This window comes from Aythya ferina (assembly GCF_964211825.1).
Source record: "Aythya ferina genome assembly, chromosome: 13".
NCBI lineage: Eukaryota > Metazoa > Chordata > Aves > Anseriformes > Anatidae > Aythya > Aythya ferina.
The window spans coordinates 4426167-4449432 of NC_140311.1; the positions used below are offsets into that span (position 1 = coordinate 4426167).

The 23266-nt window shown below is 37.5% G+C and overlaps 1 long non-coding RNA gene across 1 annotated transcript; it reads left to right on the plus strand.

The window, feature by feature from the left end:
* The first annotated feature begins 8619 nt into the window (after positions 1 to 8619).
* Positions 8620 to 13099, plus strand: LOC311444236. Its single transcript, XR_014697765.1, has 3 exons — positions 8620 to 8843; positions 11140 to 11200; positions 11489 to 13099. It is a non-coding gene; the product is annotated as an uncharacterized lncRNA (long non-coding RNA).
* The last annotated feature ends 10167 nt before the right edge of the window (positions 13100 to 23266 follow it).

Genomic DNA, 23266 nt, shown 5'->3' on the forward strand with positions numbered 1-23266 from the left:
TTAGAGTTGGCTATAAAGTATGTTCTTGTTAGACTGTTATGCCCTGATTCCAAGCAATGTAAAGATTCTGATGACCTCAAAATATCAAGCAACTTTCAAAATAAACAGCGCCTGGAAATTAGCCAGTAAAGGTCTTGCTTATGGGCTTTGCCTTCTTCCATTTGACTCCAGCTTAAACCACAAAAGAGTCAAATAACCAAAAATCAACTAAAAATGTTCCTATACTTTTACTGATATATCATTGTAAAGGGAATGTTTAGAAGTTTCTTTTCTAACTAGCAAACATCTGTGCTACTTGTCCACTGCTGGCTGCTGTCATCTGGCAGCTCTATGAACTGCATCATACAGGTCTGAATTCTTAAAATGGCAGTTAACATACAAATTTTTTTACATCGATGCTGCAAGAATTAAGAGTATATTCACAGTTGTTTACCCATAAACAATACCTTGTAAACTTTGTCAGAGTTAGAGATGCGGAGTTCTGCCCTTTGTTGTGTTTTTCTTTCTTTCTTTCTTTTTTTTTTTTTTTAAAGGAGAATTTGAAGCTTTTGTTCCTATGTTGAGACGTGATTCAGCAGCACTGTGTAAAGCTTTTCAACAAGTAAGTCAGAATTCTTCCATCCATTTTTAGCAAAAGAAAGAGGCTGTGTGGGAAGGTATGTGGAAATTGTGGGAGTTCAGAGAACATTCATTATGTAACTCAGCAGGGAACAGGAATTCAAGAAGAAGAGGAGAAGCCAGCAGACTGAGCAGTCAAGTCAGCAGTATGTAAGAGTAAGCTACTGCATCTTCAGAGGCTTTAAGTTACATGTCCTCCCTCTTCTTCTTAACAAAGCTGTCACTTCTTCAGATTCAAAGCCAAAAGGAATCCTTAAAAATCTTTAAGCCACCACTGGAAAGTTCATAGTGTCCAAACATCAGAAGTATATAATAATCTTGAATATCTTGCATTAATCTTTTAAAGTAATCTATGCTTCTCTAGTCTATCTGCTCATCTGGAACTCATTTTAGCTAGATATGAATTTACCCAAAATCCAGGATGTCCAAAAATCTGAAGACAGTTTCAATACAGATACAAGCTTTATGATCTGAACTGTCTTAATTATATAGCAAAGTACAGTAAAGCTAGGGTGCATATGGAGCCCTCACCAACTTGAAAGCTGTGCCAAGTAAAAAAGCAAACGTTACCTAACTTTGCATAAAGTGGAAGAAAAGTCTATTTCTATTCTGGAACATTTACAGTGAACCCAGCAACGTTCCTGAATTAACAGACTGAAAAGCATTAATGATTGATCTGGACAAACCCAGCAGCCAGTGGCTGCTCAGCTACCCAGTATTCTACGCTTGAGCACATCAAAACCTCACTGTGATAAAATGAAACCAAACGAAACCTAATTTCTCTTGAACCATGGTATGCAGTGTAAACATGGTGTGTTTTATAGCTGAAGTAAAATACTTTCCCAATTAAATATTTGCAATCACCCACAGAAATGCACTTCAGGAAAAAAATGGTAGAATAGGTCGTAAAACTTCCTCTATAATTCTTGCTTGTAATCCCGGAGACCTACTCCCTAAAACATTTCAGGAGCTTGTTGACTTCACACTTTCATAACTTGAATTGAATATATATATATATATATAAGTTTTTCTCCATTTTGAAAACGGAAAAGACATTTACAAAGAAATCAAAATGCTAGTGCCTTTTTGGGGGGCTATATGATGATGGAAATGCTCCTGACAAAATTTTTCTTCTTGCTGATGTTTAGCACACACCTAAGAAATCTCAGCAGAAATATTACGAAGACAGAGATATCTCTTTAAGTGACTGTTTTCTGTTAACTTCATTCATCCTGAAAAGCACTAGCACCTTTTGCATACATGAAAATTCCTGAAGCTATACTCTTTCTGTATTCTGACTGCTAGAGTAGGACAGGCAAGACCTGTACACATCTCTTACGGTACTGCAAATATGATATTATCAGGATTGCACAGAAGGAGATATAAATATTAGCAGCAGAAGCTGATGTGTGACATTTCATATTCAGTGGGAATACTAAAAGTTTGGTTTGGGTAAATACCTTCTATTTAGGTAAAATGGTGAAACTGTCTTGTCTGAATGTAGGTTCAGAACAGCAAAAATGGCCTTTCAGTGAATATCTACTAGTTCTGTGTTCATCCCAAAGTGTTCCTCTTATTTTCTTCTCTGTACTTTTTTGCTTCTTGGATAAGTTTTGGCCTGTTGTCTGTTTGTTCACTCTCCTACTGTCACATACTGACAGCCCTCCTACTCCATTCTTCCTTACTTCATTCTGGGGCTTCTCTTCCCTTTTAAACATTCATGCATAATTTCGTCTTTCTTCCACTCACACCAGTTTGCACACAACAGAAGGAGCTGCATAGCAATCAATTGGTAGCTGTCCTTTCCTACATATTCCTAATAGAGATGCATACACCGTGCTACTTAGGTTTCTCTGACAGCTTCCAAAGAATCAGAAAATGCATCACAGGAATAGTCATCGTTTAGTGTTTCGGCCACACAGGTTTCACAGTCACTCTTGTTCTTACAGCTCCTAACAGAGGCACATTAGCACTAAGACTGTTTATTTGCCCTCTGGCAAATTGTAAAGCCTCAGCTGTTGCAGACAATGATTGATTTGGGTCTGATGCAGTGCTCTACGGTTGAAGACACCCAAGCGTCAGCTAAGTTCTTCCCAACAGGCCTTCTGCAGATCTTTATATAGAAACCACTCCATTAGTGGCGCAAATGTGATCTCAGTGGACAATGATTACACAAAACAACAGCACTGCACAAGAAAACAATCTAAACATAACCAACAAAGAAATTTCCCACAGTAATCTCCTCAACTGCACAAGAAGTTTTTGCTGAAAACTTCTGTACATCAGTCATGTTTTTTTGTTTGTTCTTACTGCCACCATGCAGTCATGTGCAAAGGGCCCAGTTACCACATCTTTTTTTGGCAGCCTTCTCTCCAGAGAAGCAGCAAGGTAACAGGGAAGCCTTTCGTGACAGGTTGCTGCTCCTAGGAAGACTCTTCTGTGAACTAACCCACCACAACCTCCTCTTAACCACCTGTATCACTCGTCATGGAGTGGCCGATCTCTAAGAAACTGAGGACTGTAACCAACTCATTCTAGGGGTGGGGGAGTTTTAAGGATTCAGACAAGTTTCATTCTGTCAGCATCAGTAAGCTGTCTGATGATGATAATGAAGTTTCTAAGCACATAGCCAGCCCCACTAATAGATCCAAATTGTTATTTCCAGCAGTTCGCACTTTTAATGCATTTATTACAGACTCAAGATGGGACATTGTGCTTTTCTACTACAGTGATTCATCTCATGAAGGACTGTATGGAGTTACTTCTCTGGGTAACAAAGCTTCTGTTAAATTTACAGTTAGTATGACAATATCTTATCCTTTGAATAAGTGTCCCTGAAATTAGTGTTGTGTTTACCTTTGATAAAATAAAAGAAAATCCTGTAATGTTTATCTTGTTGCCTCTACCCCCCCCCCCCCTCCATGGACGGAAAGCTATGATTTAAGCACTTCGCTACTGCCTACACTGTGAAATATACAGGAGCAGATGAATTCTTGGCCAAGTACAGCTTATTTCCATTTTGTGTAACAGGGATTTCTTTTTAAGATTGCAGGGATAGGTTTCTTGCACCTACAGATGCACACATAATGGGTTTGGTTGTGTTGTTGTTTTAATTTATATAAAAATGGGAAAGCAGGAGCTGTGTCTTACGACTGTCAGCAATAGTTATGTGCTGCTCAGCCATTTGGTCATGACAATATTGTGATGAGGATTTTTTTTAAATGGTGAAATACAAGTATGAATTATCTAAATCTGAAGGCTGAATTTTAGTCTTCGGTACTCTGGCTAAGTTACCTGAAAAGGGATATCCTCTCCTTTCCTGCAGGAGCAGTCACCTCTGCGATCTGCTGAGGCTGCTATGGCAAGAGTACATTTCCCAAATCAAGGAGAATTACCTCAGTCATGGCCCTCAGCAGAGGGGACATGTTGGCAGTGTTGTGAACACCCCCAAGAACTGGTTAATCCTATGTACGTGGGAAGGGATAAATTGAGCTAATTCAGACACTTACCCATGGAAATCATCTTCAGACACCTTAGGTAGTTGACTGTAAATTGTATGTTGTGAACTACCCTATTTGTGGTTCCAAGACTCCATAGAAACTCAAGAACTATTAGTTTTAGAACCAGAGCAACACACCAGCACCAAGTTAAAATATTTTGAGTGTTTTCCTTCTTTGCCTACAAAATAAGAATAAAACCACTTTTCTGAATTCCAGTAATGATGTCAGGTGCCAAGATACTATGGTATCAAGTGTCATGGAAGTACTGTTCTGACACGTGCAAAGATGAAATAGCCTACCTGGGTGGGTGGGTATGTTTTGTAACCCTCCCCACAAAGAAAGATAAAAGTATTCACTCTTGATAAACAACTTCCTAATGCCTGGATGGAAAACAAACAAAAAGCTATACAAGGCAAAAGTACTTATGTGGATATACAAGAAAAAAATCTGGAAAAATTATATGCTTTTGTTTTCACTATACACATTGCTGTGAAAAAAATTATGTTCACCTAAATCTATATTCATACAGTATATTCATTCTTTATATATAAGAATGAAATTTTGGTTTTTTTGCACATATATATATATATATATATATATATATATATATATATAAAATCACTATTTCAGCTGGGGAAAAAAAAGTGAAATAATGATTTTAGCGTAAAAAACGCCCAAGTTTACGAAAAGTTGCTTATAAAAAGTTGCAAAATTATAGGCCAAACGCTCTTTCTTGTCAAATTAAACCCTACTTCAGTGGAAATGTTTTCATCTGCATCAGTACAAGCAGTTCAGGACCCCAGTCTTTCACCGTTAAGACATTTCTTTATTGAATTTCATAGTAGAATATCTGTCTGAATGCATTTGAATGAAAATGATCCAGCAATCTAGACTGTATGGGAAGAATACCGTGAAGCATAAATAGTTGCAGGCAGAAGTAGCAGCAGTCATTGTTTTGCTGTGAATCCATTTGTGCGCAACATTTTACTAGACAGCTGATTTTGGAATTTCAACTTAGATTACAGCAGTTCACTGGCAAGCCACAAAATGCATCTACAAACCAAAATACTTAAGAACAAATTCTTATAAATTAATAACAGCAAAATGCAATCATCCATATTGCTCTTTTGGGGCAGAGAAGATTCAGTTAACTGAAGAGCAATTTGATATGAAGGTGCCGCAGAACTGGCTGTTTTCTGAAGAACAGAATTTTATCCAAACAATATAAAAAGAACAAATTGTACACTACAGTGCACTCTATTCTTCCTTGTATTTGAGAGCTGAGTTCTACTGTTATGGTCAAAAGTACACCGGCATTTAGGCATCTAACTCAGTTGGCTTCAAAAGAAATTATGTACATAGTGCCCCTATCAGTACGAGCTTTTTGCCTTCATCTTAGAGGTATACACCTTCGTGGGGAAAACACAATTTAAATACAAACCAAAAATAACGACATGGATGTTTAATTTAAGTTTTATTCACATATTAAACTTAGTGTTTCTTTAACAAGGAGCTGAGTCAAGTCTGTTTGAGCTCTAGGAAAAGGTATTCCTTCTTAGTTTACTAGATTCGCAGGTCAAACGCTTGAGGAAGAAAACAAAAACACAGGAATTTGTTTTCCGAGTAAGGTTTTTACAAGTGGTATATGCTTCTCCTAAGCACAAGTTGAGAAATGTTGATTTAAATATTTACAATTAAGCAGGCAAAAGAAGAAAAGCCAGATTCAGCTCACAGTTACTGAGTGTGTTCTAACCTCAGAGTTTCATCTCACGGAAGGAGGAGGAAACAGAAGGAAAGAGTTCCAGCATTTATCTGGATTTACCCCTGTGTTTTTTTTTTTTGTTTGTTTGTTTGTTTGTTTGTTTGTTGTTTTGTTTTTGTTTTGTTTTGTTTTGTTTTGCATTTGAAGTGCTGAAAGAGAAGTATTCCATTTTGAACAGAGCATTTTGCTTCTAGTAACACTGTTCATTTTGGCAAAATAAGCCAGAACAACATTTCTGTAAAGTGCTACATCTTTTGTACACTGTTAGTAACTCAAACAGAAAATCAGTTATTAGATGTAATTTTCTATCAGCCAAATAGGAATACATTGAAGTTCTGGCTTTGCATGGTATCAAGAGGAGAACAGAAAGTGCGAGATCTATGATTAGAGGAGGATTTTCCTTTATAATGCTATTAACATCAGTTGTACAGTTTGGGGAACATAGGTTTTCTTTGCTTTCATTTGTTGTTTTTTGTTGTTGTTGTTGTTTTGGTTTTTGTTTTTTGTTTGTTTGAAAGGCTCATTTCTGTTGGAAATACTAAAATAATAATATACAGCGTCATTTACAGATTTGGGTGCAACTTTTCTTGTCACCTTTAGAAGCTAGCAGAACTCACGAAGGGTAAGAAAAGCACTGCAAAGAACTGCACAGTAGAGAAATTTATCCTAACTGTAAGGTGCTACTGAATAAAGACATCAAAATACAGAATAAATCAAAGTAGGAGGCAGTAAACAAGAAGAAAGTCGAATTTGTTTATAAGGCATTCACAGAAAGATCACTTTCACAAAAATGATTTTATAGAAGATGATTGCTATTATATGTTTGCTATTAAAGCTAAAAAAGCTTACCACCAAAAATAAATCAGGATCCTTTGATTCAAGCGTAAGAAGAGCTTTACATTCCAGAAGTCAGTCCACAGTGCACTTTTAACTATAACTATTATTTGTCTCCTCTGTGTAGTTTCAGGAGGTCACTAGCAAATAGTGGATTTTAACATGTGCATACAAAAATGCTACATCATCACAACAATTGTTTTGAAGATCTCAAACTGAGAATCCTTTTCTGTGTTGAACTGCTGCCTAGCCAGTATTGCCCAACAAACACAGTAAAATGTAAACACCTCTAATTTCTTGCAATGTGTATTATAGCTTTAATTACTTTGCTAACTTTTCTCACATTCTTCCAGGGGGCGGGGGAGTAGGGAGGAGGGTAATGTTTGAAAACAAACCAAAAAACAAACAAACAAACAACAGAACTCAGTATTGAGACCAATATTTCACAGTCAGCACTGATTCACAAATCTGTAGGCTACTTGCATGCTACTTGCAAGTTACTTTACTAAGTTGTTAAACATTTCTTCTGTCCCTGTTTACCTTACCTTCCACAAGTCTAAGCATCCATATTTTTTTAGGTGCTTGTGCTAGTTTTGGCTGGATGTATTTGATTTTCTTCATAGTAGCTTCTATGGTGCTATGTTTTGGATTTGTGACCAAAACCGTGTTGCTGACACACTGATGTATTGGTTATCACTGAGCAGCACTTCCCTGCCAGCAAGTAGGCTGGGAGGTGTCCAAGAAAATGTGAAAGGCCCAGCCAGGACAGCTGACCCCAAAGGGACATCCCATGCCACATGAGATCATGCTCAGCGATAAAAAGCTGGGAGAAAGAAAGAAGGAGAGGGGAGGTGGGAAACACACGTTCAGAGTATGTAGGTTATATTCTGCTTTCTTGACAGCAGCTAAACATCTGCCAGCTGATGGAAAGTAGGGAGCAAATTCCTTGTTTGCTTCGCCTCCACGCAGTTTTTGCTGCACCTCATGAACTGTCTTTGTCTCAACCCGTGAGTTCTCACTTTTACCCTTCCAATTCTCTTCCCTGTCCCATTGGGGAGATGTGAGCAAGTGGATGCGTGGGGCTTAGATGCCTAAACATAAACCATAACAGTGCTAAAATATTCCGTAGCAATACATCTACTAGTAAATGACAGTGTTAGCAGCTCTTATAAAAGACAATAATTAGATATGCAGGAAAAGGAACAGAGAAGAGTGGATAGAAAAAAATACATATAATGACAATGACATCTCAAATTGCAATTTTTCATCAATATCTATTTTTCATGCGGTAATTATAATGCTAATCTGTTCTTTTGTGACAAAAAGGCACCTCCAAGTTATTAATGACAACTAATATCTGTAATATTAATTTTATATAAATAATTAATGCAATAATTTATATACTAATAATGTAATTAGACCAAGGTTATGATCTCTGAAGAGTAGATCAGTACTCAGTTCATGTTGGTATCTACTTTCTTCCAGCACAATGTTTCTTGAGGCTTAATTAAGGCCTGCAGCATTTTTCAGCCTTTATTCAGTATATACATATTCTACTCTCTCTTTAGTCTATTCTTCCTCCCTACCCAAAAGGACTACATTTAACTTTACATTTGCACAATTTGTAATACTGTAGAAAGGCAGGTGGACATCAAGGAGTTACACAGATGGAAAACACCAGCTGTGTGCAAGCAAGCTTCTTCCCACAAATGCAGTGTCTGGTCCAGAAGCCTTTTTTCTCTTGACTATTCAAGCCTACTTCAAAGTTACCCACAGTACAGATAACCTGCCTAAAATCAGACACATACCTACCGGTATTCCAGGAGAAAACAACTTGTACACCTGCAGTTACTATCCTAAACCCATGTGCTCTGCAAGCACCATGAGCACTTGCACCAAGCTCCATTTCACTGCCTGGGCTTTGGAAGGGCACTAACTGCAACTCACAGCACAGCAAAGTAACAGGACAGATACCTGAGCTACCTCCCAGTACCTTAGCAGAAAACCTGTGTTTAAGAGAACTGAAAGGAAAATACATGATTAGATGTGGATTTGCTTAGTATGATTTAAGTGCCAGGTAATCAGCCAGAAACACTACAGGGCAAATTGACAGCTAAGGATGAGAACTTGTAAGTCTAAAGACGTGATTGGTTTTTCCTCCTCATTTGCTCTCTGTTACTCAGAGCATGTAACATGCTGTCCTGAATCTAGAACATGCTTTCTTCTAGCTCTATTTTGTGGCCTGTGCAGTTAGCCTTCATGAAAGAAATCTTGAGTTTAACCTACCCAGTAAAATTCCACAAAATAAAATAAAATAGTTCTTTATTCAGATTTGGAAAGGAGGATTTGAAAAGCCTTATGTGAGTTTTGTATCTTTTTCTTTTCACTGTTACTAAATGCCACTACACAAGAATTCTAAATAAACCTAATCATGTAGTTTAGAAATACAACAACTATGAATGGGAAAAGTATACATGAGACACAGTGATTAAGTCAAACAAATTAATCCTTCCGTTCTGGTTCTTGTTTACCTCTTTTCTGCTGTGCAGGGTTCTAATATAAGGGCCTAACCAAAGTGCTCACAAAAATCACTCTAAACACATGATGGTTCCCAGTGTCCATATGCATCTGTACACAAATCTAGGCAGACCAAATGACCTCTCTCACTTCGCAAACTGAATCGGAAAGGTGAAGCAAGTACATCAAAAGGAGAAAAACTGAAAAAAGGAGAAAATGAGAACTATCTCATTTCCAAAACACAGAGGGGAGAGCTGGGACACAAGTATGGACTACAACAAAGCCTGTAAATTACCTTATCTTAGAAAAGCAGTTTAGATTTCCTCTGCTCAGTACCCATACTTGTCCTTTGGACAAATCACATATCTACTTAATTCAGACTAAGTTTAGACACATGCAGCATCATAGTGAAATGTTTTCTCCCTGGGCCATAATGGTTGTTGTACTGCTTTACCATTCCCAGACTATTTGGGTATCATCTAGCTCTGCTATTTACCAGGGCCCATCTATGCAACTCAGACTGCAATAAGCGTAAATGAGAAGGGAAAATACTGCACTGTTTTCTATCCTTATCTGTGTATCATTCATGTGCTTACTGGATAGCTCTTGGCAGATTATTCGCCTCCTGGTTCCCCTCAACAGGAACCAGATAATGCATCTGCTTTTCACCCTATGGACTGATTGGGAAAAAAAAATTGGCTGAGAGTATCCCATTGCAGTCTAATAATAGTCATTTAGATTAATCTGAAAACATGCTTTCTATTACAGAACTCCAATTTCCTAGAAGAAATGTCTTAAATGCATTAGTAGTATGCTGTTCAAGTCTGCTTGGCACAGATTTTGTCTTCTTTCTACAACTCTATTACATGAATTTATGAGGGATATATTTCATCTTTATAAACAGTGAAACCTAAATAGTAAAGTCAGATATTCAGAGTTGCTTCTCATCTAGTACCAAAGGACAATTTCACTGTAGTGGCTGAACCACATCTCACAGGAAATTGTTTCAGCTGGGACCCCTGCAGTTATGTAACTCCTGAATCACTTCAAGTTGTCATTCTTAAAAATTCCATCTGTTTTTCAAGACATGCTATGTCTTCTGGCAAATAATTCTCCTGGACTAGCAACCACTGGCAACCACTTCTGGATGTTTCTCTGACCATCTTGTCAATGCTACCACCACCTCAATCCTAGAACCATTTGCCAAAACTACTAGCAATTAAACAAATGCAACTACACCTAAAAAATTCAAAATTGCTGACAGACACCTAGTTAACATTTACATGTACATTGTTAGATTTGCTGATCAGAAAGACAGTATTCAGTAGATGAAGGAAAACAATATAAATGCTCTAATAACTTTTACTGAATTAGTATGACAATGTCTGGAGAGTACAATTCATCCAAAATACTGTACATTGACAAAGTCTTGATTTTAGGAATGGTTTAAAAAATAGCTATTAGTGCTTCTGAAAGGTGGCGACAGCCTATGACAGGGAATTAAGTTGTCCATTTTTCCTCAGGACAGGTAGTAAGCAAACAGAGCAAGTAAGTGTTGAGGACAGTTCTGACACACCAAGAAAGGGACAGTGATGGAACTAGTGAATCCATCAATGACAATTACTGACATTGTGTTCTGCCAGATCACTACAAGATATTAACCCCCCACCTGTGATCTGAGATCAGCTCTCTACCACCAAGCCATGGAAAACAGAAAAAAATTGCAGCCTGCTAGAGTAGGAAGATAATCATTTTGACTAGACTTGAGATTTATTGAGTCACTGAATGAATACTGAGTGCACAGCAAAAAGAAAAACCTGAGACCTCTGAAATCCTGCCTGTCTAAACAGGCTTTGATGAAAGGTGTCTGACAGGAGCAGCACTGATCAGGATGTTCTGTCACATCAGGTACGTGGCAAATCGGCAGCACTCTGAGGGCCGTCCAGTCCGCAGCTCCCTACACCAACAGGTAAGGGACTCTTGTCGATGGGGCATTCCTCAGAACAGGAAGGGAAAATGAAGTGGTATGCAGCAATACAGCCTACCGTATGTACCCAAAATTGCTACGTATCTTAAAGATAACTCCAATTTACTACTTCTGTTTAGGAGACTGCCTGTATGAAAAATAAAAATCAGAACTTCATGTACTTTTGAGTAAAGCTTACATTAAGTTCTGGGAGCCAGCTTACTGTGCTATGATTGTGGAGCACGATTCCAGGGTTTATGACCCTTCCTGTAACACAAATCATCTTCACAGGAATCACGAAGCGAATGAGGAAACCGAGCAAGATAACTTGTGCGTGACCCACTCAAGATAACTGGCCTTGACATCTATTTCATGACCAGACAGTTTGGGAGTTAAGAGCCTCCCACTACCATTCACCTGAACCTGGTTCTACTGAGACACTTTCAGCTCTGCAGAACTCAACTTCTACCAGCAGAGCTTCCACAAACTGACCCGAGCTCGTACCTCTTTCTAAGGCAGAAGGGAGTGCTGAATCTTGCACAGATGGTAACTGATGCTGTACTCTGCAGTACTTGCCACTCTAAGGCCCTTTGCTAACTCAGAGCATTTCCAGATAATCCAACACACCTGTACCTTACAACACTGCCCTTTAAACTACTTAGTTTGTTGTGTTCTCAGCTTATCCTGATACTATATTGGACTCCAGGTGCTGGCTATGAAAATCCATAACTAAATGCTTAATTTCTGTAGTATTTATCTTTTATTTTCTCAAAGTTAGCAAGCAAGCAGCAAAGAAAAAAAAACTGTAAAGCTTTGTAATTTTCCAATCCAAACACGTTGTCATATGGCAGTCTCTTTCCTGACATATATACTGCACAGAAAAGAGGCTGCTAGAAACTGTAAATGCCATTGTTCAAACAGGATACTCGGAACCCAAGAGGAGAATCTTGGCAGCTTACTGAGAAATCTTCTGCTCTAAACAACAAAATCAGGGTGAATCTCACATTCTCAATTAGCTGAAATATTTTAAAAGCAAATGAATGAAGGCAAATTCAAGACTGTGCCATCTTCTATAACAAACACACTTCTATAAAGGTAACTTGTGAGTAAAACAAAAGCTATCTCATAGTCTTAGAATTAGTCTGCTAGAATTAAAATCAGGGTAAAACTAGAAAAAAATTGCCAGTTAGTCAATGAAGAGTATCAAACTTCCAGGTAGTGTTTTCAACCGTAGCCACTTCTATTTGAAGAAGCAACAATGCTCTTTCACATTAAGATGGAATCTGATGAGCTGTTAATGATTTAAATCCTTTTTGTTTAGTTTATACTTCATGAAATGTCCATTCTACAGTCATGGTTTTAGGTTTATGTTGCAGGCAAACCCCCAAAAAACAAGCTCCCTAACCCACTCCTCTTGTCAGGGGGGACTAAACAAACTGAAAAAGAAGGGACCTTCCGAATACCCACTGCAGCTTCCCTAACGCTTCGGGACTCGGGGAACACAAATGCAGGACACTTTGGAGAATGCGTCTGCTCAGTGGCACAGCCCCAGATTCCAGCACTGCATAGAGAGCTCCAACCCTGCGGGGATCAAAAGCTGCATGGGGCGATGGCAGATCTCAGCCAGAACTGCTGATCGCGCTTACCATCCATCATGCTCACGTCGTTACAGAAATGCTTTCCCATCTTTCTTAGTTCGAGCCAACAAGCCAGGTCCATTGCAAAGTAAAATGATTCCATCTAGCAGCTACTTTTCTTCCCTTTCAGTAGCATTTAATTTTTAATGTCAGAGTATATTCGTCTTTCTCTTTCCAAGCAAAATGTAACCCTTTATCTGCCCTCCAGAATCCTATCTCCAGTTTTCTCAAGCCAAATAAAAATAACTTATGTTTTGCAATACTACTTTTGGGTAGCTTTTATTCTTGTATTCCATTGCTATTAACAAATGCATTGATCTGTGTTATCACTGAAGAAATCTGCTCCATCAACAAATAACTCAAATTGTTTAAATTCCAAGGGGCTGGTAGACGTGCACGCACGCATGCACGCGTATATATACGTGCGATTAAGGGACAGGCAGAGAGTTTTAAAATCTAAGTTCTATTTTTAGAATAGAAGTTATCCTCAGCGAACAGCCAAGGAGATAACTGCAATACCCTCAAGTAAGCTGTTTATACAATTGCAGAAAATGCATGTGGCTTTCGTGACAGGGCCTATTCCCATTCTGCTGTGCACGGCATCACAGAGGGAGCCGGCAGTTCGGGGGCTGAGGGCACGTACACCTCCTGCAGTTGCAGAGGCACTCTGAGGCTCCTGATAGACTCCCACACCACCAAAGGTTTTCAGATGTTGATAAAAGGAGTACATCATGATGCAATGAATAGAGGGAACAGAGGAAAATATTCTGATAAGCAGTTATCCTATTCACTCTCTCTTCTGCTGAATCCCTTGCTGAATGCAAGGAGCTATAAAGATGCAGGCATAAAGCAGTAACACTATATGGGAAAGCACACTGAGCCCTACTAAGGGTGAAAATTTTGCATTCTCTGTATCCTTGGTATTATTACCTTAAACCAGCCTGAATTCAAAATTAATCTGGAATCAAAACATTTAAACGTGTGTTTTTAAATAAATAATATTGAACAAAACAGTTTTCAAAATGGATGATGCAAATACAAATACAAAGAATCGAGGTGGAAAGCAGGAAATGAAATCCGTGTTCACTCTACTCATTTGTAAAATGCAAAAAAGGCAAAAATTTTCTCTCTTGGATAAACTGAATGGAAGGAGGAAAAAGCACTGAAGTGTTTTTACTACATCAGGAAACCAAGCCTAGATTTCATTTGTAAAGCTCCTGTCAGTTACAATATTCCTTTCATCACAGTATTCTTATGTATCTAAGTAAGCATAAATCACAAGGAGGCAATAAATTGCTGATTAGTTTGTGATTCAGTTTTCATTTATGCCCTTAGCAGAAAACCTGAATTCAAAGTCTTTTATGAAAGCTGCATATCCAACCCTTAAAACACTTTTTAGTAGGGAAAATAATGAAAAAAAAGTCACATCAGTCACAACAAAAATCACATGGGGCAGGGTGAGAAGATCCCAGTTACAAAATTATGGTTAAATGACTATTAGTTTAGGAAAACCTACTATATTAGAGCATTTGAAGATTACTTGGTTTTAGGAATATGTAGTAGCTAAAGATTTAGAATAGTGAATTATGTTGCCTGATTAATTATAGATTAAACATGCTTTCAGAAAGGAAGCAGAAGTCACTCTTGTGCGGGTTTGCAAATACAGGTATATACTTCTTTCCCACATAACAAAGCTTTCACTTCAGCTTCCACTTAAGAAAATACCAAGAGAAAACAGGGCAGTTGAGCAAAACAGTACTCAGCAACCTAGGTAACCTTGCATCATTACTTACAGGCAGTGACAAGAACAACATTACGGGTAAAATATTACATATTTAAGTAACAGGAGTAATTGCTGTACACATCTATTTAACATTGCCGTACACATCTATTCAGGAACAAGGTGAACAAGAGGTCTCTTTCTTCTAGCTAAAAAGTCTATCAGCCTCATTTACAATTAACAACACACCAGAAACAAAGCTGTCAGAGCATGAAAACTTCACTGGTGACAGTTTACATGACACCAACGTTCGGATTTCATTCGAACTGTTAGCATCAAGTTACAATCAACTCAAGGAACCACAAAAGTACTATAGCTGTAATAGCGGAAATCTATCTTCCAGTCATTGCAAGTTTTTTCTAGATTTTTAAAAAAGAGTGTAAAAGGACAAGATAAAGACACGCAATCCTAAACTATTCTGTTTTTAAAAGGGAGTCTGAGAAAATTTACATGTCTTCTTGGTTTTAAGTGCTAGAGTAAACATACCGTATCTTGCACAGGCAACTACTTATAGAAACATTTTTTAAAACAAAGTTTTCTATGAGGTATTCTGAGAAAAAAATATATATACTGAAGCTACAAGTTCCATTGTAATTTTGGCTTTACAGAAATGCCCAAATCAATGAAATAAATGCCTATTTAGATAAATGCAGTGTAATGACATTTTACTGCTTCCCACTTCTCATGATTTGCTTGCTATAGTTAAATCTAATGATCATGTTTTCTGCTTGAAAATACTGATTCTTTCCAACCACCTGTGGTAAGACAAAGTTTTTCCATGTACATGATGTAAAATAATAAAAATATTGTAATTTTTTTTTTATCAGGTACACTTTATACCTCACATTAGATTCTCAACAGGAAAAACAAACAAAACATATGGCCTGATCCTGTTCCCAGCAAAAGTACAGTGACATGATTTAAGAGCTCCTTGCAAAGCTCAAACTAACAATAGTGACAGCCAAACCAGGTAATCAATAACCAATATGCTACTTCGCCACTTTGAAAAGATGTCTGTACAGTTTATACGTATATTTGTACATATATTACAAAGAATTTTTAACAGAGTGAAGAATACTTTAAAAGATATGAATACTTACTGAAAGTTTAGTTACATTTTAAGTCCTATTTTAAAATTTCCTGAATTACAAGGTGAAAGTCAGTTGCCAGAGTCAGTTCTCTAGTGGAAAATCACTTCTAATTTTTTTTTTTTTTTGCTTTTTTCAAGTTATTTAAGAAACTTTGCAGTGATTTAGCTACTAAAATTGTATTGCAGCAAATACTACAGGGAGTAAATTAAAGGCAATTAAGTTTCAAAACACAGAACTCATTAAAGCAATGCTGCTATACCTGTGACTAGAAATAATCAAAGAAAAGGCCAACTCTGAGAAAGAATTGGGTTTGTGTTATGGGAGCCTTAGAGTTACTCTGTTTTAATCTCTTTAGATAAATATGATTACAGAAAAGAAGTAAAAGTTGACATACTGTAAGAAAAAATAATGACTGTGAAGGAGTAAAAGAACTTGATCTGCAGAGTAGGGAAAAGTGGTAAGAGTGCAAGCTAAAGGCTTTATAAATTACCACCAGTGGAAACTAATTGTCATTGCAATTGTAGACTTCATCAAAACATATCACGAGATAATCACCTGAAAACACACCAACATCTCAGTAGTACCTCATACGAGGCATACTATTTTAGACAATAAAAACATTTAAGGTGATGTTGTGTTGTTTGTTTGTTTGTTTTAAAGCACAAACACAAACATCATTTTTTCTCCCTCACTTTACATTCTCTATGCTTTTTTTTTTTTTCCCTTCCTTTTTGGCCTCTTTTCCTCAGCTCAGCTAAAAAAAAACATTTTTCATCATTCTGAATGCAGGTAAATGGTTAAATAGTTATTCTGATCTTTGATAGCAATATATAATGTCTCAGCCCTGTGGATATCTGCCACTCTCAGGACTATAACCCTTAACAGCTTCATTGATCCTGAAAAATACAGCATTTTAGGAAGTCATTAGCACAAAGATATTTATAAAACACCTGCTACCTACTTTGCAATTAACATGTAACTGTCGACTCAGCATTGTAGGAAGCAATACTGTCTCAGCAAAGATTTGAGCCAACCCAAACCATCACAAAGTTCAAGTGTCTCTTCATACAGACTGGTTTGGAAGTCACAAAGAAACAACTGCTATAAATAAGTCCAGGTATTGCTTAAGAAGAGGAACAATCATATAAGGACAAACTCTGCAAGAGAAACCTAGACAAGGGAGGTACCTATCACAGGTAAGTTATGCAGCATCCAGCAATAGAGAAACGATGATCTCAGCACACACAAACACCACTCAGGATTTTTGTGACACTCCCTCACTTGTACACGGACCATAATGCAGAACGCAAGGTCCCTCACTACTTGATCATATTTGTTCCCTTACTCATCAGTGACAGGTGATCAGTGACACACAGTGAGGTCACAAACCTACCATAGCACTTGCTGCCCTGCCCACCCTCTGTATGCACTGTGCCAGTAGCTAGGGCAAGGGTGTACAAGGGATGCAATGAGCCCTAAAGACAGCTGCTGTGGCCGGCTCAGAGTGTCACAGATTCTGGAAGAAGTACAGCCAAGGGGACATTCGGCACTTCCAGGCTCACTGCAGCTGCAGAGGCAATGCTTCCCTGCAAGTCCCTCCCAAAGCCTGCTCCCTTTCTTTCAGGACAGAGAACAAAGTGTATGTTTTTCCCTCAGAAACAAACAGCTATTCTTGAATTTATTAATCATGCTACCTGTATTTATATTTAGAAACAGTGTGTTCTTCCTTCCTGTGAAGAGGTGTTTGTGATCAGAATACTTCGTGTTTCCTTTATTTTTCTTATGGAACCAGCGGCCCCAGCCCTCAGCCTGAGGAAGGAGGAGCAGGGAAGCATCGGCAGGCAAAGCACGTGAGCCATGGGGCACCAGAGCACAACTGCAGGGGCATGCAGGATGACAATGAAAATCAGGAAACAGTTTTTTAAATGGAAAACTGCAACAAAACTAGATAGATTGGAAGTCTTACAGTGGGATGAAAATTAAGCATTATAGCCCTGTACATGAAAATCAAGACAGTAAAAGCCCACTAGGCTTATTTATTTATTTATTTATTTATAAATCTAAAAAACAGTCACTGCAAAAGCTTATCTAAAATGGGGCATTTGTAAGTCAGGCTATTCACAAGTCCTCTACAGCACTACCTTTTCCTGTCAGACTGTACTGACTTAACTACTGTTGACAAAGTATGCCCAGCTGTTTTCCCTTCAGCTGTTCCTATCTATTTTCTTTATATTCCTGGTGCACAGCTCCACTAAATAATATGCAGTGATTACTTGTTCAATGTTGTCTACAGAACCCTGCTTTGCATGCCTGCCCCAAGTTGAGCAGCATGCGTTTGCCACAGCGTTTCTCTGTCCCAGCTGCCCAGCCATGGGTGAAAACACTGGCTGCAGTGCCAAGGGAAGCTGCAGACCCCATGCATTTGAGGAATTCAAAGCAGAACTGAATATGAAAATATTTTTTTCCTTCAGTCAAACACAAACGTGTGGAAGATGGGGAACTAACTCCATTTGCCATTTAATTATAAGGAAGGTGTGTGCATGTCATCCTCACAAATTTACCAGCATAATTAAGCCAGTGTTTTCTAAGTGACTTTTTCCACAGTGAAGTGCATATTATAAAATAAAATAAATTAGCAGTTGTGTGTTCTGTTGACAGCTTTTCCAACCTTGGGAACGGAGATCAACACTGACTGGACTTTCTGATGAGGCAGGGCTTTATGCTGGCATTAGAGGGACAAGCAAACGATCTTGCTTAATCTCTAAGCACTAACAAATAAAAAATAAAAAATAAAAATAATTTTAAAAAATCAGCACATTAGACAGAAGTAAAAGACAAAAGATCATGCCTTGAGGAAGTGCTAACACACTGACTGGTTACAGTTGGCCAGTATTAGAAGGGCGCTGTATCAGTGGCTATATTCCCTCAAGACACTTTTTTTAATGCAACAGTTGCCAGTTCAACAGAGAATAGGACAGAGCCTAGGACTGCAATTCAAAAATAACAATCACCATTTCAATTGTAGTTAACACTCTAATCTCATTTTATAAAAAGCCAAGAAGTCTATCCAAAATAAACTGCGTGCAAAAGTATGACCTTGACTAGAACATAAGGACCTGGTTTTGCTTGTTAATACTTCAGAGGTGTGCAACAAATTCAAGGACCACCATAATCTTAGAATAATCAGTGACAGAACTTGTAGACACAAGGTTTTTGCTGTCAAAATGTGTGAAGTACATGTACAGAATCCACTGAGTATAAGTAAAAGCAAAGCTGTCTTTCACTTGGTGAGCGTTTTCACAAAGCAAGCACTGCTGAAGAATACCTTCCATTCTGATTGACTCATACAATGCTGCTGGTGCTCATCTTTGTTCAGTTTAGGCAAGTACATTTCAAAAGAATGATCAATAACATAACCCTACAAGCAGAACTGTGCCAAAATGTCTAGTTGATCACATCCAGGAGCAAATCTAGTAAAAACAGTATTTGTTACAGTCACAAGTTGGTGATCGTTTCATAACTAATATACAGAAATATGTAAGAGTACATATACTTTTAGGAAAAAAAAAGAGACCAATATTTATGGCTCTGAAGAACAGCCTGTGCTGCGATACATCATCAAGATATTTTGGCTCAGCCTTCACTTCTGAAGAACCCCTATCATTTTGACGGAGTAATACAGAAGCAGTAAGCTGCTGTTGAGTATTCAAAGATCATTTCTTCCACATAATGGATGTCAGGAATCCTCCAAATGAAAGATGAGGTTTCAAGTTCAGATGGTGTAACTATGAGATTTATGTTAGTTTTTAAAAAAAACACACAGTAAAAAAAACACACACACACACAAAAAAAAACCATATTAGACAAACTATTAGCAAGGAAAAAGAAACCTAGAGGTTTGTTTGTGGTTTTTGCTGTTGTTGATTTGTTTTGTTTTGTTTTGTTTTTAAATAAGCTGTTCTGTTATCAAGTTTTCCCCCTTTACAGACAGCAAATGCCTGCAGTGTTATGCAAGGGAAAATGTTCTGCAAGGAAGACACCAGGTTGTCATCAATACAATTGGCAATGCAGTCTGACAGACTGAATTCCTTCCTCGCAGTTATATTAATCATACATACTATATCACGCAATTGGGTTTTTCAGGACTTCAAGTGTGTTCACAGAACTACATACGCTTTGCTGACTTTCTAGCACTCCAGTATTGGCAAGAGTGTTCAATGAAGTCTTGAATTACTTGCAAATGTTTCTGAAAAGAAAATTTGGAACATGCATCTGCACCAGAATCCTGATAGGAGGAGTTACGCTTATCCAGGGAAGGAATGTTAATGTGGAAGCCTGTCACCAAAGTCTCCAAGTAAAACAGCTAGTTTGTTATTCTTGTCACTTGTTAACAATATCACCTCTGAAAGCACAAGCAAAGACTTCAACATGTAACAATTGTTAAAATGTTTTTACAGACAGTTTACAAATTAAGAAGCAAGCCATCCAAAAGATACCTAACACAAACTAGAATACTAGCATCTTGTTTCAATCATTTATTCTTACGATGAAGTTTAACACTTTGTTAATTAAAAGTCAGTCATTATGATGACATGCCATGGTTGTCATCTTCCAAATGTTCTTACTGCTAAGAAAGCAACTGCTAAGTATTCTAGGTCTGAAATAGAAAGCTTGTATTATAACTGTGCAGTAATTACAGGAACAGACCTTCTAAACAACCATTATTATTATTCCCATACTGACATACATCACAGTATTATATGAAAGGCTCCCTCCAAAATAGCAGTATTAACTATACACTATAAACATTTTTGCTTATCAAGAGAACAGAGGCTGATTACAAAGAACATTTCTTGGGAAATGGAAACATTAATCCATTATTATAGTTTTATTATAGTTCTTGCTTCGATAATATTTATGTATGAATTTACATAATCCCCCTCTAAAATCCTGCTGAACAATCAGAAAACAAACCATATATATATTTAAAAAGACAATGCATTAAAAAAAAATCAGCTCAAGTTGTAAAAATTACTTACAAGCATTAGAGGACAAAACCACATAATGGCAGACATTAGACAAAGCGTAGCTCAACTTTACTACCCAAACCTTTTGTTGCTTAGCTGTCCATTACATATGACCAGAAATGTACAAAACCAAGCTGTTCACTTGACTCAAATTGAATACACTGGAAAAGTAGAAAAGGGGTCCTGCCTTTTAAGGCTCTTAATACCGATCATCACCCAGACACAAAAGGATTGTAAAACGAAAGGTTTTAGAAGCAGAACATTAGGAGTCCTTCAGAACATTTTAAGAGAAAATACTATTTTCTACAGTGTTCCCAGTTTCATCACCCACTCCCAAAAGAAAAAAACACTTCCTTTTGGGAAGTGTTTGTCAAGTCCTCATGTACTGCTTGTGAAGTAGCAAAAGATTATGTGTCAAAAGACTAAAAAGACACCAATAACTTTAAACAGATTGGGTTTTGAACTCTAATAAAGCTAAGATGATCTTCTACTACAGACTACAGTCTTTACTTTCACTTTATATTACATAAATTACACCCACTGTCCACATTTACTGAGCCCTATTAGGTTTGTCTTGGCTTCTTCTCATTGACAGTGCATACCAAGGCTGCTCTTGAATATAAGACTCCCTTAAGGTACAAATTCCTGAAGTTTTCTTATTTCATCATACTGTTATTCCCATCTGTTCATCATATACTATGAACAGCTAATCGCTTTACACTCATTAAGGCTGCAAACAGAAGAATTTATCTGTTGTCAAGGTACATTCTCTTCTTCTTCTTCAGAGAAGGGTTTTCAAAAGGAAACAAGAGTACCAGTGATGCAACCCCATACCTGCATGAGCAACAAGCTGAATACTTGCAAGGGATTCAGCAGTGGCCTAGTACCTCGGGTACATTTCTGACTGCTACTCTTTGGATATATCAACATGAGCGACAGATACTTTTTTTCCAAAGGCTTTTTGCATATAAAAATGCACCATTATTATGGGGCAATCTAAGAATCTAAGGAACTGTCTTTAGATTCTTACATCTATGAGTAACTATGAAACAAGATCCACTGCAGCTTAACTAAAGCTGGACACGAAGGCTATGGAAAACCTGATTTTAATTAAGTCTCCAGAAATTACTAGTTCTCTCTATCCAATCCCAAGTGAAGCATCACAGCTGTAGAAGAAAAGGAACTTCTGGACTGAACAAGATCCTAAGACAATCAGTGCTCATGACAGGACCAAGACTATCAGACCATTCTCATAGACACCCCTCTTTGAAAAGAAAAGGTATAAACTCATTACTTCTTCACAGCTGTAGAAGGATCAGGTCAATTGTACCTGTCTAAAGAAACATGTTTTCTCCCAGCTTTTCCAGAGTTTATTGGCTCTGGAAAGTTTTTTGCGCACTGCAGAGGGATGATACAGTACTTCATTGTGACAGGCAGAGCAAAAAGGCCAGGGGAAGGCAGACTTCAGGAGAAAGAGACTTAGACTAAAGAACAGGGGAAAGGAGTAGCCCACCTGCTGAGGCCTTCTAAAGCACCCCACTGGTCCTGGAACATGAATCCATTTTATTTCCCACTAACACTGATGGAAATAACCTCTCTGATACTTGACTTCCACAACAATAAAACTAGCTTTTGCAAAGATAAGCACAGAGCTTTACTTGCTAAATAAAAACAAACAAACAAACAAAAAAAAAACAACAAAACACTTTAATTGAAACAGATACATGTACATTGAAGCTGATAAGATGGTGGTGTGACCAAGTACTCTACTACTGCTTTTAGTTATGCTATTGCTTGCTATTGTGCCCTGCGTTGGGAAGTAGATAGCTTTCTAGGTAAGAAAAAACACACCACTTAAAATCTTTTGCAATAACAGCTGCAAAAACAATGCCAGAGAATAAGATAGAAAATGAAAATATAAATGTAATTACAATGTATACTTTAACATTTAATAATTCATAATTAAGATCATGAACATTTAAATTAATATCCTCTCTTCATGGACAACGTATCATCCTCTCAGATCTCTATAGTTACTCAATCTGTGTATTCCTATCTTCAGTCTATGCATTTCTAATTATTCACTTTAAGTCCAAATGTCACTCTTCTCAGTGTTATCATTAAATAACTACAGGGGGCTTAGGTAACATTAAAGACTATAATGAAATGGAGGGGAGAGAAAGTAAAGTCAATAGAAAATACACAGAGACACACAAGATAAAACAATACTGTTAAATATGCATATTTGTAATTTTGGTCACCTGCAGAAAGAGTTATCTACATATTAAGCAACCATCCTCTTTAACTGAATTTTGTATTGCATGCTTCCTTTAATCTCTGTCAGGTAATTAACTGATCAGTTGCACAGCAGCACCCAAAGAAATACCAACATTTTACATTAAAATGCTACAAAGCATTTGAGCCTCCAATGGGCAAAATATGGGCAAGAAAGAGGCAAAATAATGTGGGAGGGGAGAGTCCGTATTGGAGACACTACAATTAGTTCTGTTAAATGGCTACGTCATGTTCAAAAT